This window comes from Jaculus jaculus, chromosome 2 (assembly GCF_020740685.1).
Source record: "Jaculus jaculus isolate mJacJac1 chromosome 2, mJacJac1.mat.Y.cur, whole genome shotgun sequence".
Lineage (NCBI taxonomy): Eukaryota > Metazoa > Chordata > Mammalia > Rodentia > Dipodidae > Jaculus > Jaculus jaculus.
In genome coordinates this window covers 66,160,779-66,177,800 of record NC_059103.1, presented here as the reverse complement: position 1 = coordinate 66,177,800, position 17,022 = coordinate 66,160,779, and positions in this window count along the sequence as shown.

Here is a 17,022-nt window from a genome sequence, read left to right as displayed (position 1 = left end):
GCCACTGCAATTGAACTCCAGATGTTTGCACCACCTAGTGGGCATGTGCAACATTGCCTCACCTTTGTGTATCTGGCTTACGTGGGATCTGGAGAATGGAACATGGGTCCTTAGGCTTCGCAGGCAAATGCCTTAACCATTAGCCATCTCTCCAGAGCAAGAATTTCTTATTACTCTGTGGAGCCCAGTCTTTATTTGATTAATTAATATCTTCAAGGGATTATATATAAGGCTCACTCAAATTTTTATGGGTAATCTGCTTTCCTCAGAGTCCATTGATTTCCATGTTAATTATACCAAAACAAAAAACATTCTGAGAAGCATCCAAAATAATGTTTGAACTGGTCAATTTGACAAATGATGTACGCCATCACACCCTTCGTTTCTTGCCTATGCAAAGACACTGTCCTCCAGCACCCAGCTCTGCTGCTTCCTGAATTTCCTCCCCTTTCCCCCCATGAAGGTAATTATCCACAAGGCTAAGTCTGTACACTGGAACAGAAAAAAATCCTCTTTTGAGAACCAGCCTGTCCCCTCAAGCAGTAAGGACTGCACTGGAAGTCTTTTCAGAGTTAGAACGGAGACAATGATCACCCAGTGCACACCTTGGATAGGACTGCTGCCTTATGTAGACCTCTCACCCCTTGGTCCTGGTACTTCTTCTCTATGTGAACCAAAGCTCATGTAACTGTCCTGAAGATGGATGTAGGGACACTGGACCTGTTTACCTGTTCTTCCCAATGTTACTGCATCAGTTAACTCTCCTCTCTCTGTCTTTCACCATTACTTGTCTCTATAATTGACATTTTGGTGTCACTAAGAAACACAGGATCCATTTCCAGGTTCTTTGTATTAATGGTCAAGAGAATTTAAAAAATGGGGGCTAAGCAAGTTGCGGTGGTGCACACCTTTAATCCCAGCACTTGGGAGGCAGAGGTAGGAGATCACCATGAGTTTGAGGCCACCCTGAGAATACAGAGTGAATTCCAGGTCAGCTTGGACTAGAATGAGACTGCACCTTGAAAAACCAAAAGAAAAAAAAAATGGGGGCTGGGGATGGATCAGCATGTAAGAGCAAGGAAGCCCCAGTAGGAGAGCCTAAGAGGGTCTGATTCACCATGTAAACATCTTGACATGGCCATACATGCCTTTAACTCCAGAGAGTTGCTGTAGCTCACTGAAAACCACAGCTCTCGGTTCAGTGAGAGACACCATCCTAAGGATCAGCTGTATCAGAGATCACCTGACCACTGTTCTCCTCTGGGCTCTTCATGTGAGCACAATCATGCACTACACACACAGCATACCACACTCATGCACAAAATAAAATGAATTTTAAAAATAGACTCAGAAGAGAACTTATGGAATAATTTATTGGAAACAAAGAGAAAACAGGTGGGTAAGCAAGTGGGAGATCTCAGCAGCTGCCAGGAAGGGGTGGGGGAAGAGGAAGACACAGACAGATTCATCTCTAATATAGCAGGAGAAAAAGATTCTTCTTGAAGGGCAAGGTGAGCACACAAGAGAACCAGGTGTTAGAGCCTTTGTTTTTTATGTAACTTTTATGTATATTATTTAGTTTTGTCTTGTAGTCAACTAAGAAGGGACCTGCACTACACCTCAGGTTATGACTATGACAGAAATAATAGTTAATTGTATTTATTGGTGTCAGTTTGGCTTCTTGGTCTGATTACCTTTGAGCCATGAAAGAATAAGTAACAGCTATCACTACCAATTTACCTTTTGATTTTGTTAGTTTGGGAATAGCTCAAAGCCCATCACTGGTTCATCCTCCAGCTTGCCATTCTTGACAGCAGCTTGTGGGGCTCCATCACTGATTAAAAAACCAGTGCTGGCTCTGGAGAGATGGCTCAGTAGGCATCAGATCCCAAACAATACCTAAAATACCAACATGGTAGTTCACGCCTGTAATCCCAGTGTTAGAGAAGTAGAGATAGAGGATCCTTGAGGCCCACTGGCTAGCTAGTCTAGATGAACTGGTAAGCCCTAGGTTAAGCAAGAGGGCCTGTTTCAAAGAATAAGGTGGAAAGTGATGGAGGAAGACATTTACTATCAACTTCTGGCCTCAACACACATGTGAACATACATGCACACCACACACACATATACATGCAAAAAAGAGAGGCCAGTGCAAGTACACTTTTAATTTAGTCATAGGAAACTAGAACTTGAAAATGAGCAGCTTGGAAATTTTTCATTGTAATATTTAAAATCCCTTTCAAAAATGTTGAGTTTCCTATCTGCCAGAGTATTACTGTCTACTGGTCATACCATTTATCTCAAAAAAAAAAAAAAAAACTACTTTAATTGTGTTTTTGCAATGCAGAATCAAAGCCAGAACCTTACACACACTGGGCAAGCACTCGATCACTGAACTGCAGCCCCAGCTCTGTCTTAAAGGCATCTGACATTTCTATTTCTGTCTCAATTAATGACTGGGAATCATATGGCTGAAGAGACCCCTCCATTGCCTTTTTTCTTCCTAGCACCCACTATCACTGGATGGGTGCTCAAGCCCAGCCTGTCAGGGCTGCCAAAGCTGGGGCTTTTTCCCCTAACATTCCGGTTAGTTCTTCAATTCTTCAGTCAGTCCTTCACTGGAGCCATCTCCACCAGAGCCAGGAATCTCTCCCTTCTGTCTGACTGTCAAATCTCACCCCTTTCCCTCTAGAGCAGCCACCATCTCCAGCTTCCTGAAACCTTAATCATTTTGCCCAATGATCACAAAATCCAGCACCCCCCAAATATAGATGATTATAGTTTCAAAGACCCTCAGAGTAAATAAAGCACATGAGATCGCTTTGTTTTCATTTCACAAAGCAGCATTCATAAGTGACAATTCTGAGATACTTAGGAGCCAGGACAAGACCCCTGTGCAGCAGCTTGAGGTCAGTACCCGTCAACTGCACATACAGGAAGGGGAGAATCACTCTGCTGAACTAGGCCAAGTATACTACTCAGTTTTCCAGAACAGGGAACCCCAAGGCAGGCTGAGCATACCCCAGGAAGCCCAGTGGCATATGGTAAGAAACAGACGTTCTGTTTCCTCTGGTCTTCATGCAATTCAATTTTCTATTTCTAAATGTATTTTAATGTATATTATATGTTGATACAGTAGGACATATATATAATAAATAAATGTTAGTTAAAAAATGCTCTCATGTTTGTATAATTTCAGTTGATTGCACCACAGACTAACAAATGCACACACACACACACACACACACACACACACACACACACACACGTGGCATCTGCCTCTAGGCTGCCAAGCCAACTCCTGTGTATTTGGTACCCCTAAACTATCTATTTCTTGCCTATTGTTAGTCAAGGAATTGTTGTGCTAACAATAATTAGGAACTTTTAAAAGGAGGTTGGGCCCTACTCTGCTCTTTGAAATGCCTGTTATTTTTAAACCATTCAGTTAAACCCCATGGCTTCAGGCAGTTTCAATCTGTTCAAATTCCTAAAGGAAACTTAAAGGCAATAGATTCATTTAGAGAAGTCTTTCTTGAGAGCCATAGGATGGATAAGTGGGGGGTGGGGGAATAAAGGTCATGACCTCTGATTGCTGGGACACCTGGGCAGTATCTTCCTACAAACCCACTGATAGTTTAGTTTGGTAACTTTCTGGAGAAGAGTAAATGCTAATTGGGAAGTAAGCATCTCCCTCCTGGGAGAGAGGACCACAATGGCTAGGTTGAAGTGACAGCAGTCTGTTGGTGCCCCGCTAAAGGCAACACTTGGGACAAAGGATTTGTCACGTCTTACAAAGTTCAAAACTTCAACATCAAGTCTGCAGTGAAAGATTCAGGTCCATGTTCTCTTATTTTGCATAACAGACATGAAAGAAAGCAGCCTGCTGAAATGGGAACATAGTTTAACTAAAACAACTTAGCAATTAGCTCACTTCCCACCAAAAAAAAAGAAAGAAAAGATATGAAAAAGTTGTAGGCTAGAGCGATGGCTCAGTAGGTAACATGCTTGCTACACAAACATGAGGAACTAGGCTCAGACCCCCAACACCTTCATAAAAGCTGGGCATGGCTGCACTCATCTGCAATCCTGCACAGAGAGAGACAGATAGGAGGACCCATGAGCAAACTCCCTAGCTAATCTAGTCAAATTGGTAAGCTCTGCGTTCAGTGACTGGCCCTGTCTCAAAAAATGAAATGGTGAATGGCTGAAGAAGACACCCAATGTTGACCTCTGGCCTCCACAAGCATGCACACACATGTACACCCCACAAAATAAAAAAGGAAAAATAAAACGTTAACACAGTTCATTTCTGCTGGCTGTTCCTGCCTCATGTTTGGATTCTTGGTGACACTGACTAACCCTGGTTTATTGTTGTTTTGTTTTGCTTTGTGAACAGTCTATTTAGGAAATGACTATGTTCCTCTCAATATACCTCAGGGGGGGAAAAAAATAAGCCCTGACTCCTTAAGGTTATGTAAGAATTTCCAAAAGAAGTTAATTATTCCATAAAATTTAAAAAACTGCCCAATAAAGAAACATCATTTGAATGTTTTTAAGATTGATATTTCTGTATTTCCTAAGAGAAAAGATTTCTGGTTACAGAATTCACCAAAGGCAATTAGCTGCATTAAGTCATTTATTCCTCTGATCTAGTGCTACTCCATCAATCCAAGCAAATTGGCCGGAAGTGGAATTAGTTATATTTATAAAGTGCTGTTCATGGAAACACTGCAGGATAGCTACAGATGTTCCCACACCTATGGACCACATCCCAAATCATCCGCACTATCCCCTGCACAGGAAATTACTCTTGCTTTTCCCCAGCATTCTTCCTACAGTCAGAAATACACTGAGAAAAACATGACAGACTGTGTATCAGCACGTGCTCCTCTAGGATTACAATGAAGCAGGAGAGATCACAGAGGCTCAGCTCTGCTTGCCTGTGATCTCACCAACATCTGTGAGGGGCGTCAGGGGCTGAGTCATTCTCCTCTTCGAGCTACTTGGATTTTAGATAGAATAAAATTAAAAGAAAAAAGTGAACACATGTTATCATCTAATGTCAGGTCACTGCTTGTGCAAGGCTTCCTGAGTGGTTTGGATAAGGCAGTTTTTACCTTTTAGAATTAAAATCAAACAGCAGTTAAAACTAAAATTATATTTGGCATTCAAATCAGTCTTGTGTGTTGTTTTTGGTTGTTTTGAGGCAAGGCATCACTCACCCAGATGACCTAGAACTCACTATGTAGCCCAGGCTGGTCTAGAACTCACACTGATCCTCCTAGCTCACCCTCTAGAGTACTGAGATTGAAGGCATGTGTCACCACACCTAGATTTCAATCCTGTGTTTTATTAGTGAGTTTCTGAAAATCTAAAACCTAGGTAAAAGTGTTTAGAACCCACCATAAAAACACTTACCTCTAGCCAAGAAGTGGGCATCAGGGACAGATGCAAAAACGGCAGAACCTGAGGCAGGTTAGCAGTACGTGGTGCTCAAATGCAGTTTAAAGGGGGTCTCCACTCTAAATGTAGAGAAAAAAAGACTTTGGGGGAACTGTGCTAATTATTTACATTCTTGAGCCATGAAATGAAAAATCAGAAAATGCCTGGTAACATCCTTACTAGTTGGGAGAGAAAATAGTTTATTTTCTTTTTTTCTTTCTTTTTCCTTTTTGACAAATATATGACTCTTGGTTGACCAGTTAGCTCAGCTGTTTAAGTTTATCTCATTAGCCTGGGCCTGGATTGAAAACCCATATGAACTAAGGATTTTAAAACATCACAATGAGACTTGTTCAAAACCAAGATTGATCTACTATTCCCAAACAGTGTCTTCTTTTTAAAAACATTTTTAATTATTTGCTAGGCAGACACACAGAGAGAGGGCATGCCAGGGCCTCTTGCCATTGCAACACAACTTCATATGCATGCACACCTTTGTGCATCTGGTTTTACCTGAGCTGGGCCATCAGGCTTTGCAAGCAAAGGCCTTTAACTGCTGAGCCATCTCCCCGGCCCTAAACAGTGTCTCCTTCTAGGCATGATCCTCTTGGCAAATTAAAAAGGTATGACAAAATTAAGGCCCACTGATAAATATATTGGAAAAAATGAAGCTTTCCATGTGAACTTGGGCAAGTTATGTGAGACTTCTCTGAGTCTTAGCACGCTGATACCCAAATTGCAGCTTACTGGTTGGGGAAATGACTCATTGAGCAAAGTGATTGTCACCCACATGAAAGCCTAGTGTGATGGTACATGCCTATAATCTTCGTGTTGGGAAGATGGGGACAGGAGGCTCCCTAGGGATTGTCAGTCAGCTAGTCTCACTGAATCAGTAGTTCTAGGTTCACTTAGAGACCCTGTCTCAAAAATTACAGTAGGGAGTGACTGAGGAAATACCTAGCATTGACCTCTGGCCTCCACATGCATGCATACTCATGTGCATGTACAATCTACACACATCTCCCTCCTCTCCCCGCTCCTCTCCTCTCCTCTCCTTTCCCTTCTTCCTTCTTCTTCCTCTCCTCACTGTCCTCTCTCTCTCTTTCTCTCTTTCTCTCTCTCTCTCTCTCTATATATGTATATGTATATATATATATATATATATATATATATATATATATATATGTATGTATATATATGTGTGTGTATATTTGTGTGTGTATATATATATATATATATATCTTTCTCTGTCTCGGTCTCTCTCCCAGACATGTGGCGAATAGGTTTGTCCACCTACATGATGTGCCTCAGCACAAATCTAAAAAAATGGAGACAGTCAGTCATAGACTGACACCTCCTAAACTTATCAACCAAAAGAAGCCTTTCCTCGTTGTAAGTCAGTTGATGTGAGTATTTGTTACAGTAACAGAAAGCTAACACAATTACAATTGACATTATTATTTTTTATAAAATATTAACAGTGGGTAGGCAAGAACTTTCTTTTGTAAGTACATGCTACATAAAAAGAATACAGGACACTGACACTGGAAGTCAATGATCACATGACTGAGAGAGGAGAGGAAGCAGTAGTGAAGAGCTTTCCTCAGGGACGCCTCAGCAAGGACAAATGAGGAAAGTTAAGCGGCTCAGAGAAGCCCTGCTGATGGTTCATTTGACCCAAGGAAACCAAGTATGATTAGAAGCCATATTTTGGCTATTTGGACTTTTCCTGAGGCAGACACCTGCAGTATGAATGCCACATGCAGCCCAAGCCTGCACCCTCTCCTGTCTGCATTATCCTCACAGGAAGATGCCCTTCCCATGATGCTAGTAGAAGACACGTCCTGTTTGTGTGACTCCAGGCTTGTAGGTGGAAGGACACAAATAAAAGAGAAAGATCTACTGACACACAATCAGTAGAACCTGGGTTCATATCTACAGAATCCACATAAAATGCCAGACATGGTGGCATGTGCCTGTAATCCCAGCAATGGAGATCCCTGGAGCCTGATAGGTAGCTTACCTAACTAACTGTAGCAGTGAGCAGTAGGTTCAGTAAAAGACCTTAACTGAAAATATAAGGTGGAGAGTGAGCAAGACCCCCCAACATCAACCTCTGGCTTCCATATGCACATGCATACACGTGTGCCTGCACCTTCACACACATGCATCCACGCGCATGCAAACACATAAACTCATACACACACACCATGCACAAATACATGCAGAATAGCTGCCTAAAAATATCAATTTGTACGGACGTGTTCTCCTGCATTCCTTTCTCCTCAGAAGTCTGTTCTTGTCTGCCAGGAGATGTTGGTCAAGGCGGGGAGGGGGTTTGGGGGGGCCGGGGGTAGTTGCTGAATCTCTTCCAGTGGGATCAGAAGCTAAGTAAACTTCCTCTGCAACAATAAAGACCTGCTACACAAAGGATTATCCCCAAGTGGGAAGAAAAGGATGTCTTTGCTGTCAGTCACCGCGCCCTCCAGGGAGAACTCTCCTGAAAGGGAGACTTAGATGTTACAAATACAGCAGCTTCCCTAAATCTGATTACGAGCCCTCTGGGCTTTGGAAATTATGGCAGCTTATGAAAAGTAACCACAGAGTCCTCTGTGGGCGTGGAACAGCGCTTGGGGGTAACCTTCTTGGTGGGGAGTAAATTGAAGCCCAGGCCCTTCAGGTCCCACAGCTCAGTAAAGAACTTTCTATCAGCCATTTGTCGCTTTAACTTTCAAAACGCAAAACAGTATGTTCTGGTTGCTTCCTTTCCCTTTGTTTTGTTCGTGTTGATAGCTGTGGTTGATACAAAATGAGATCTGTCCCATAATTACTAAGGTTGCAAACACAATATAAAATAATGCAAGCAAGGACAATTGAAAGTTCTCCACAGAGCCATCATAGAAAAAAAATGAACCACATGAACGTTTTCCTTCATCCATCACGAGCCAGCCCAGCAAGCTGCTGGCTGTTATGCTGAGAACACTGCTGACCCTGCTGCTCCCTGATAGACCTTGACATGGACAATGGTACTCTGCCTTCTCAACAGAACATTCCAGATGCTTATCCATCCACCTGAGATGGTGTAGTGGCTGAGACCAAGTGGAGAAATACTGGGAGATCGCTGAATGAACTGAACAAAAGTGTACATAAAAGCGTACTCTACACTGGACTGCATGGTGTGTAGATTCAAACAATGGTTGCTAAACAGTAGTGTGCAACACAAGTCTCCTCATAGACTTGTTAAAACATTACTGAGGGGCTGGAAAGATAGTCAATGTTAAAGGTGCTTCTTTGAAACATTGTTAACCTGGGGTTTCATTCCCAAGCCACCCACAAAAACAGGTGCAAAAAAAATGGTGTGACAGTCTTGTGTCCACTTGCAGCAGCAAAGGCAAGAGGCTGATAATGGCCTGCCAAGATTCATCTATGACCCAGCAATGTTACTTTATATGGTCTAGTTGCTGTTGAATACCTGACAGAAGCAACTTTAAAAGGGAATTATTGGGCTGGAGAGATGGCTTAGTGGTTAAGCGCTTGCCTGTGAAGCCTAAGGGCCCCGGTTTGAGGCTCAATTCCCCAGGACCCACGTTAGCCAGATGCACAAGGGGGCACACGTGTCTGGAGTTCGTTTGCAGTGGCTGAAAGCCCTGGCACGCCCATTCTCTCTCTGCCTCTTTCTCTCTCTGTCTGTTGCTCTCAAATAAATAAACTAAACAAAAAAATTAAAAAGGAATTATTTAGTTTGCTTATGGCTTCAGGAAATTCAGTACATCAATGTGGGGAAGTCATGGTAAAGAGTCTTCATATCAACATTTCCAGACAAAGTGGTCATCAAATTCACGACGTCAAGTGCCTGTCATTATCTGCACAGGACCTGTGTAAGAGTTGGCCAACCAACAAATTGTGAAGGATGATGGAAGAGGACAAAAGAAAGAGAGAGAGAGAGAAGAGGAAATAGTAGGAAAAAATGGGGGTTCAGTTAAAGGGGATAGTGAATGAAAGACAAAGGAGGGTGGTGGTAAGGGGTAATGTAATGTTTTTAATAGATTTTTAATTAAAAATCTCTTTAAAGAAAAATAAAATAAAATAGATTTAGGCATTTGAGTAATATAGTATAAAATTATTTGCAAGGCTGAATCTGATCTGGTGCAATCTTCATGTTACAGATGAGGAAAAGAAGGCCTGGAAGGGTTGCTCTGCTGAAGAGCAGGTTGAGTCCAGGGTTAAGCCCTTCATCCAGTGCTTTACCCTGGGAGACTGGCTCAGTGAGCCAACTTGGTTTTTGTTGTGTGATATGTGCATATATGCATGCATGTTTGTGTGTGTATAGGCACACACGTGTGTGTGCAAGTGTGCATGTATTTGTGCATGTAGAGGCCAGAATTCTATGTCCAGTATCTTCTTCAATCACTATCCATCTTATTCTTTGAGTTAAGGTCTCTTGCTCAATCTGGAGCAACTGGTGAATTGTGCTATACTAGCTAGTGATGGAGACCTGAGGCTCCTCCTATCTCTGCCTCCCTGGAGCTGAGCTTATAGGCACACATCCTCACACACAACATTTTACATGAGTTAGAGGATCAAACTCAAGTTCCCATGCTTGTGTAACAAGTGCTCTACCCGCTGAACCACTGCCCCAGCCCATGCTTCCAGTTGTTCTTACAACCCACCGTTCATCATGCTTTAGCTCTGGGTTCTGAGTATGTGGCCCCATCCTTAACTTTAGTAAGCCAAAGGTATTATGAACACTTTTGATTCAGACACAGCTTGAAATGTGTTCTTGTCACAAGACTTTCCTCTTACATGTCATGAGAAGAAAATTAGTCGTTGTCCATTGGTCCAAAGAAAATGAATCTCCATGAGAGACTAACAGAACCAAGTACAGTAGAGGACAGTCTTAATGAACCAAAGTTGGTGGGCTTCAGCTTCATGAGCAAATGATTACATGTCCTTGAGATTTGGGAATATTTTTAATTAACATGACCTGGTAGTATGAATATCAATCATTTTAAATAAAATGTGTGACTTAGAAAGGAAAGCTCAGCAACAGTTTATTAATCACCTAGAATGACACTCAGTAGCATCATGTGTATTAGTTACCTATCCTGAATGACTAATTACAACAGACTTGGGCTTATCATCTCTACTTTTTACAAATCCAGAGATCTGGTAGCAGCTGTGGTAAGTATCCCAACCAGGGCTGGATTCTTATCACAAGTCGACTTTCCTGTGTATGTGCTCATGAGAAGCATTTAATTCATTGAAGTCTTAGGATCCATGGTAGCTTGTTTCTTCAAAACCATCAAAGAAAGAGGTTTAGAAGTGACAGATTCTGTCCAGACTCGGAAGTAGAATTACTTAAGGGTATGAACATCAGCAAGAAAGAACCATGGAGGCAGGAGGATGGCCAAAAATCTAATCTGTTGTCCACTATCTACCATATCTTCTGTTTCTTCATGTCAACTATTCAGTTATTTATAGAGGTCTTGGGCCTCTGTTACAGAAGAGCTGACAAGGAGAAGCTGAGGAAAGATTGCAGGAAATACTGGTATTTTATGACAAATAAACGACTAAATAGAGCTTGGTTTGGCTTTTAATTCCCTTTCATGTATACATATCATATCAATAGATTTATCCTACCAACTCTACTTTTTGTATCTGCCCTAGAGATAATCTTTACACATAGGGAGACTTCAGTACAGGATTTTCCATTTGTAGGCTTCAAGAACTTAAAACAGCCTATGGGACTATGGGAAGTAGCTAATAGCTCAATAGGTATTGGTATCTCTGGACCTTAGAATACTTTGTACTCATTTAAAAGGAAAATTACTGCCACATATATCATTCACAGCATTGATACATTTTGAGATTGAATCTTCAGGTGATTGTGTCATTATGAAAACATCATAGAGTGTCACAGCCTTCTTACTTTGGTAGTAAGATGTTCCCATGAGACTTTTTGTTGTTGTTGTTTTCTGAGGTAAGGTGTCACTGTAGCCCAGGTTGACCTGGAACTCACTCTGTAGTTCCAAGCTGGACTCAAACTCACAGCAATTATTCTAGTTCTGACTCCTGAGTACTAGGATTAAAAGCATGTGTCACCACACCTGGTCTCTAGTGATGTAATACATCACTAGGCAACAAGATCTCATGAGAACATCATTCTATATATGGTCCAGCACTGACCAAAACATTGCTGTGTAATGTGGGCTTATATATGTTAAGAGAAAACAGCAAAGAGCATGCATTCATTATAACACTGTCAGTAACTGCATGCACACAAGCCGTGGGATGTCTTCTGAGTCTAAAGCCCATAGTGAGATATTTACCCAAGACAATGGGTAGCAACCAGCAGCAGAAACAGCATAACATTGTTTCTTTATTCACCCAGAGCTTCTAAGTTGACAAGAATTGTTTCAGGGAAAGGAATCAAAAGAGATGGGAGGGATGACTCACAAAACTACATACTCATTGGCTACATTAAAAGATATACTCCATTAAAGAGAGAGAGAGAGAGAAAGAAAAGGAAGGGATAGTTTGAGCAGAAGCACCATGCTGGGATGAAAAAAAGCTTTACCCTAAAACTATACACTCTTGTAGGTGAATCCCTGTTCAGAATTTGGTCATCTCCCACAATGATTGGTTAGTCAGGAAGGCTAAGGTCTAAGGTCTAATCCCAGATATAGGCTATTGCCAAAGCACTTAGCTATCCACAAGAAGTAGCTAAAGATACCACAGGCTACAGCATTAGGACATTAGAAAATCAAGCTGTAATTGAGATGGAAGCCAGCTCCCTACCAGCTAGCTGTCACAATGCTGAAAAGCACTATGCGAGCTTCTGGAGATAGACACCACCAACAGTGCAAACAAGTAGGGGGCCTTGAAAGTAGCCAGGCAAGATGTCTACACTAGGGTAATAGTGACACAAATGTTATGGGGGGCAGGGATAAACTGTTCTCTGATTGGACATGAGGCCTACTCAGTGGGAGAGAATTAATGCTTGGTAAGTCATAGATCATAGAGGAAAGTGTCTACTGTTCTTTGGCTGAATGGAAAAGTAATATTCATCAAAAAGTCTTCTATATACATATGTAAATACATAGGTTTATCCCCTTTGATCAATGCTGTTCTCATTCTTGGTTAGAAAACCTAATTTTTTTCTTTCATCTTTTTTTTTTATTAGATATGGACATATTTTGTACATAAACAATACATGTTGGTACCATCCTTTTCCTCCCCTCCTCCCCTTTTGTGAAGAGGAATTCCTTGTTGGGGATGCAGGTCAACCCCATGGGGATTGTGGGTCATGAATTATCAGGGGAAGAGGCAATGTCTCAGTGCAAAATGTCCCAACTTGTATATCTAACAATCTTTCTACCCCTTCTTCCACAAAATTACCTGAACCATGCTGGGAACATTTTAAGTCTGCTTCAGTGATGGGCTCTAAGGTGCCTCTGGGTCTCTGGTTTGGTAGGTGTTGAGTATCCTCAGTATCATTCTCCATCACCCTTGTGCTGATATCACATTCACTAAGCAAGCAGCACTCTTGATCATTTCCTCAATTCCTCTATGGTTTCAGCTTGGGCAGGGGTGGAGGGCACTGGGTAATTACCTCCTTAGGTCCAGCTCCCATCTGAAAAAGAAAAGCAGATTCTCCAATGGAGAATGAAGTCAGCACCAGTTAAATGGAATAACCATTATTAATTTAGAGAGAACTAAAAGGGTTTAGATCCTCTTATACTCTAATGTTAGTGGAAGCTTGACAATGGAAAGGAGAATCATTATCTGGATATGATTCTGACTTGTTTCCCAGTTCCAGATATGGTTTCCTTTCCAATGAGCATATCTGTTAGCCAATCCAAGAGTAGTTTGTTACCCAGCATGGCTGTGTGCCACTATTGTGTGAGCATCACATCAGGTTGTTTGCTTCTGAGTTGCTTAGACTTTGAGTTGTGTGAACAGATGTTGGCCACTATCCCCTGGTATCTCATGTAGCACCTTCCAGCACTAGATGAGCTAATTGTCTGGGGACTGGCTCTCCTCCAGATTCCAACCAGGTCTCTCCATGGTTTGTATCAACAGCATTTGGTGTCTTCAGCAGTAGGGTCTTACCATTAACCTCTGGTGGGTAATCAAATGTTCTGACAGAGTATGTACCTCTCTGCTTGCAAATAAATAAATACAATATATATATATATATATTGGTTTTTCGAGGTAGGGTCTCACTCTAGCCCAGGCTGACCTGTAATTCATTATGGAGTCTCAGGGTGGCCTCGAATTCATGGCGATCCTCCTACCTCTGCCTCCCGAGTGCTGGGATTAAAGGCGTGTGCCACCACGCCCGGCAATAAATACAATATTTTTTAAAAAGAATGTAAGAGCCACAGGTGGGGAAGGTATACTGGAAGACATTGTTGTCCCCACAGAAACTGACTGGTACATCCATGATCCCACAGAGAGTACTGGTTCCCACTTAAGAGGGCTCTCCCAGAGATGGAGAGAGGGAAGTAAGAGGAAAACCTAATGGGATTACAATAAATTTCTAACATTTTCATATATTAAAATTCCAAGTTAAAAAAAGAAAGTCTGATCATATGTAATGTTTTAATTTTTAGGAGAATATACTTGGTATATTACTTACAGTGAATAAATCAAAATATAAAGTAAACTAAAGTATAAACTACTAATGATTCTCTACATGTCAGAAACAAAGCTATGCATAGGTGATAGTTTTTAAGATATACTTGCAAATTCTTTCCTGCTCCCATCAAGAGATGGAACTTAACCCCTCCCCTTAAGTGTCATTTACACTTAGTGATTTGTTTCTAGAGAATAGGATTTAACAAATATGATAGGACACCCCTATGTGGTAGTTTGAATTAGGTGTCCCCTATAAATTCATGTGTTCTGAATGTTAGGGTTACAGTTGATGGCAGTTTGGTCATTGGGATCTTTGCTGGAGGTATATTGATGAGGATGGGCTTACGGGTATTACAGCCAGCCTCCCCTTGCCAGTGCTGGGCACACTCTCCTACTGCTGTTGTCCACCTGATGTTTGCTGCAAGGTGATATCCAGTCTCTACTCATGACACATTTTATCCTGCCATCATGGAGTTTCCCCTCAATTATATAAGCCAAGATAAGCCCCTTCCTCCCACAAGATGCTTTTGCTCAAGTTTTTCATCACAACATTGTGAAGGTAACTGCAATAGTAAATTGGTACCAGGGGAGTAGGTTGCTGCTGCTAGAAACCTGACTGTGGATTCTGGTCTTTTTGGAACTGATTTGCAAGAAACAATGTGGAAGTATTTGAAACCTTTGTCTAAGAGATTCCTTGTAGTGTTGAAGGCAGAGCTTGATGGAGCATTCTGGTCAGGTGAAACACCTAAATGCAGAAAGAACTGTGGATTGTGATGTTTGGCTTATGAGGGAAAGAGCTAGAAGCAGTTTGTGTGAGAGAGCCACAACATTCTGCCTATCTGCGTTATGAAAATCTTATGCAGGGTTGCATTGCATAGAAATGGAAGAGTATAAGCAGATGGATTGTTATTTGGAAATGGCCACTTGGCCATGTGAAGCAGGGTTGTTGGATTCCCTGCATGGAGTACTGAAGAACTATGGTTTGCAGTATAGACCTGAGGATGTATCAGAGATATCAGAACTATGAGAGAGCTGCCAAAGAGAGTGGCTCAGAGTGAAATTTTCCCCAGCCTGTGAGCAGTCCAGCTGGTGGAGCAGAATTAGAACACTGTTTAAAGTTGTCAGACTTGGAGATACATAAATTAATGTTTGCCCTGTTTGATTTAAATCTTGTATTGGTTCAATATTTCTTTGCTATCCCAATGCCATGTTTTGAAGAGTGAATGTTTATTCAGTGCTATTATGTCCTTTTGGTTTTACAGTTCACAGTTAAGTGATGATTGACTGTGGGGATGTTTAAATAGTTACTGGGATTGATTAAAAAACTATGGAGACTTTTAAACTTAGACTGAATGCATTGCATTTCACATCATGGATGGTCATGAGTTTAGGGGTGCCAGGGGTGGAATGTGATGGTTTGAATTAGGTGCTCCCCATAAACTTATGTATTCTGAATGTTTAGTTCCCAGCTGATGGCAATTTGGGAATCAGAACTTTCTAAGAGGTGATGTCCAGCCTCTGCTCATGCCACATTTTCCTCTGCCGTCATGGAGCTTTCCCTCCAGTCTATAAGCAAAACAAACCTTTTTTTTTTTCCCACAAGCTTCTTTTTTGTGTGTGCTTTGTTCCAACAATAAGAAGGTAAATGCAACATACTTCCAGGACCATACCACCTTCTCTCTCTTGAGTCACTTTAAAAGGAACCATGAGGTAGGCAGGCTTGGGGAAAAGCGTATGTGGTAGGTAAGAGGAGTACACAGAAGTGAGCTTGGAAGATGATTCTTCATTTCCTTCCAAACCCTAAACTAAGACACCACCTTCCTTCAACCTCATGAGAGACTCTGAGCCAGACCCACTCAGCAAAACTGCTATTCCCACCTCATAGGAACAATGAGACACTTCCTTTAGATTTGGGAAGAATTTGTTTCACAGCAATACATACCTAATTCATGGCTGGTGAGATTAGCAGGGGTCCTTTAAAAATAGTATTTCCAGCATGGGGTGCATGGAAGTGTTTAGGATGGTAAATTGCTGTATTAGTTTCTTTTCTTGTTGTGACAAATGTCTGACCAAAGCAGCTGAAGGAAGGAAGGGTTTATTAGGGCTCACATTTTGAGGGATACAGTCATCATGGCAGGAAAGGCATGGAAGCAAGAGCCTGAGGAAGCTGATCCTATTGCATCTGGCAATCAGGAAGTAGAAGGAGATGAACTGATGCTCAGCTAGCTTTCAGTCCAAGAGATCCGGCCTATAGCATGTCCCAGCCCACATTTAAGTTTGATCTTCCCATCTGCATAAAGCTAATATAGAAAATTGTTTATATACATGCCCAGAGATATGTTGTCATGGTGATTCTAAATTCTATCAAGCTGGCAACCAGAGATTAACTCTTAAATAAGTGTATATCAACTCAGCTCAACAAATATCCATGAATTATCCAGGAATTATGGAAGGCCTGAACTTTGAAGGCCTTGATTTCAATGTATACCCATCACTACATGTGGGACTTCCCTTTTTATCAGGAAAGAAATACAAAGGTTTGTCAAACCATCATAACAATCACCAAAGCCATAGAATGTATCTTGCCAAATCCTAGTCCACCATAGCAAAATATCCACAGCCTGAATCACACTGGCAAATTTAAAGGCCACAAGGTACTGGCAGTGAGAATACTATGTGTTTCCACCTGTGTAAAATGCACACACTAGCATTACTACTTACAGGTTTCACTGGATCTTTAGATTTCTGGTGATTTAATTTTCTTTTTTTTTAAATCAGGTCAACATTTTATTCATTTTTGTTGTTATTGTTTGTTCGAGGTAGGGTCTCACTCTAGCCCAGTCTGACCTGGAATTCACTATGTCATCTCAGGGTGGCTTTGAACTCACGGCAATCCTCCTACCTCTGCTTCACGAGTGCTGGAATTAAAGGCATATGCCA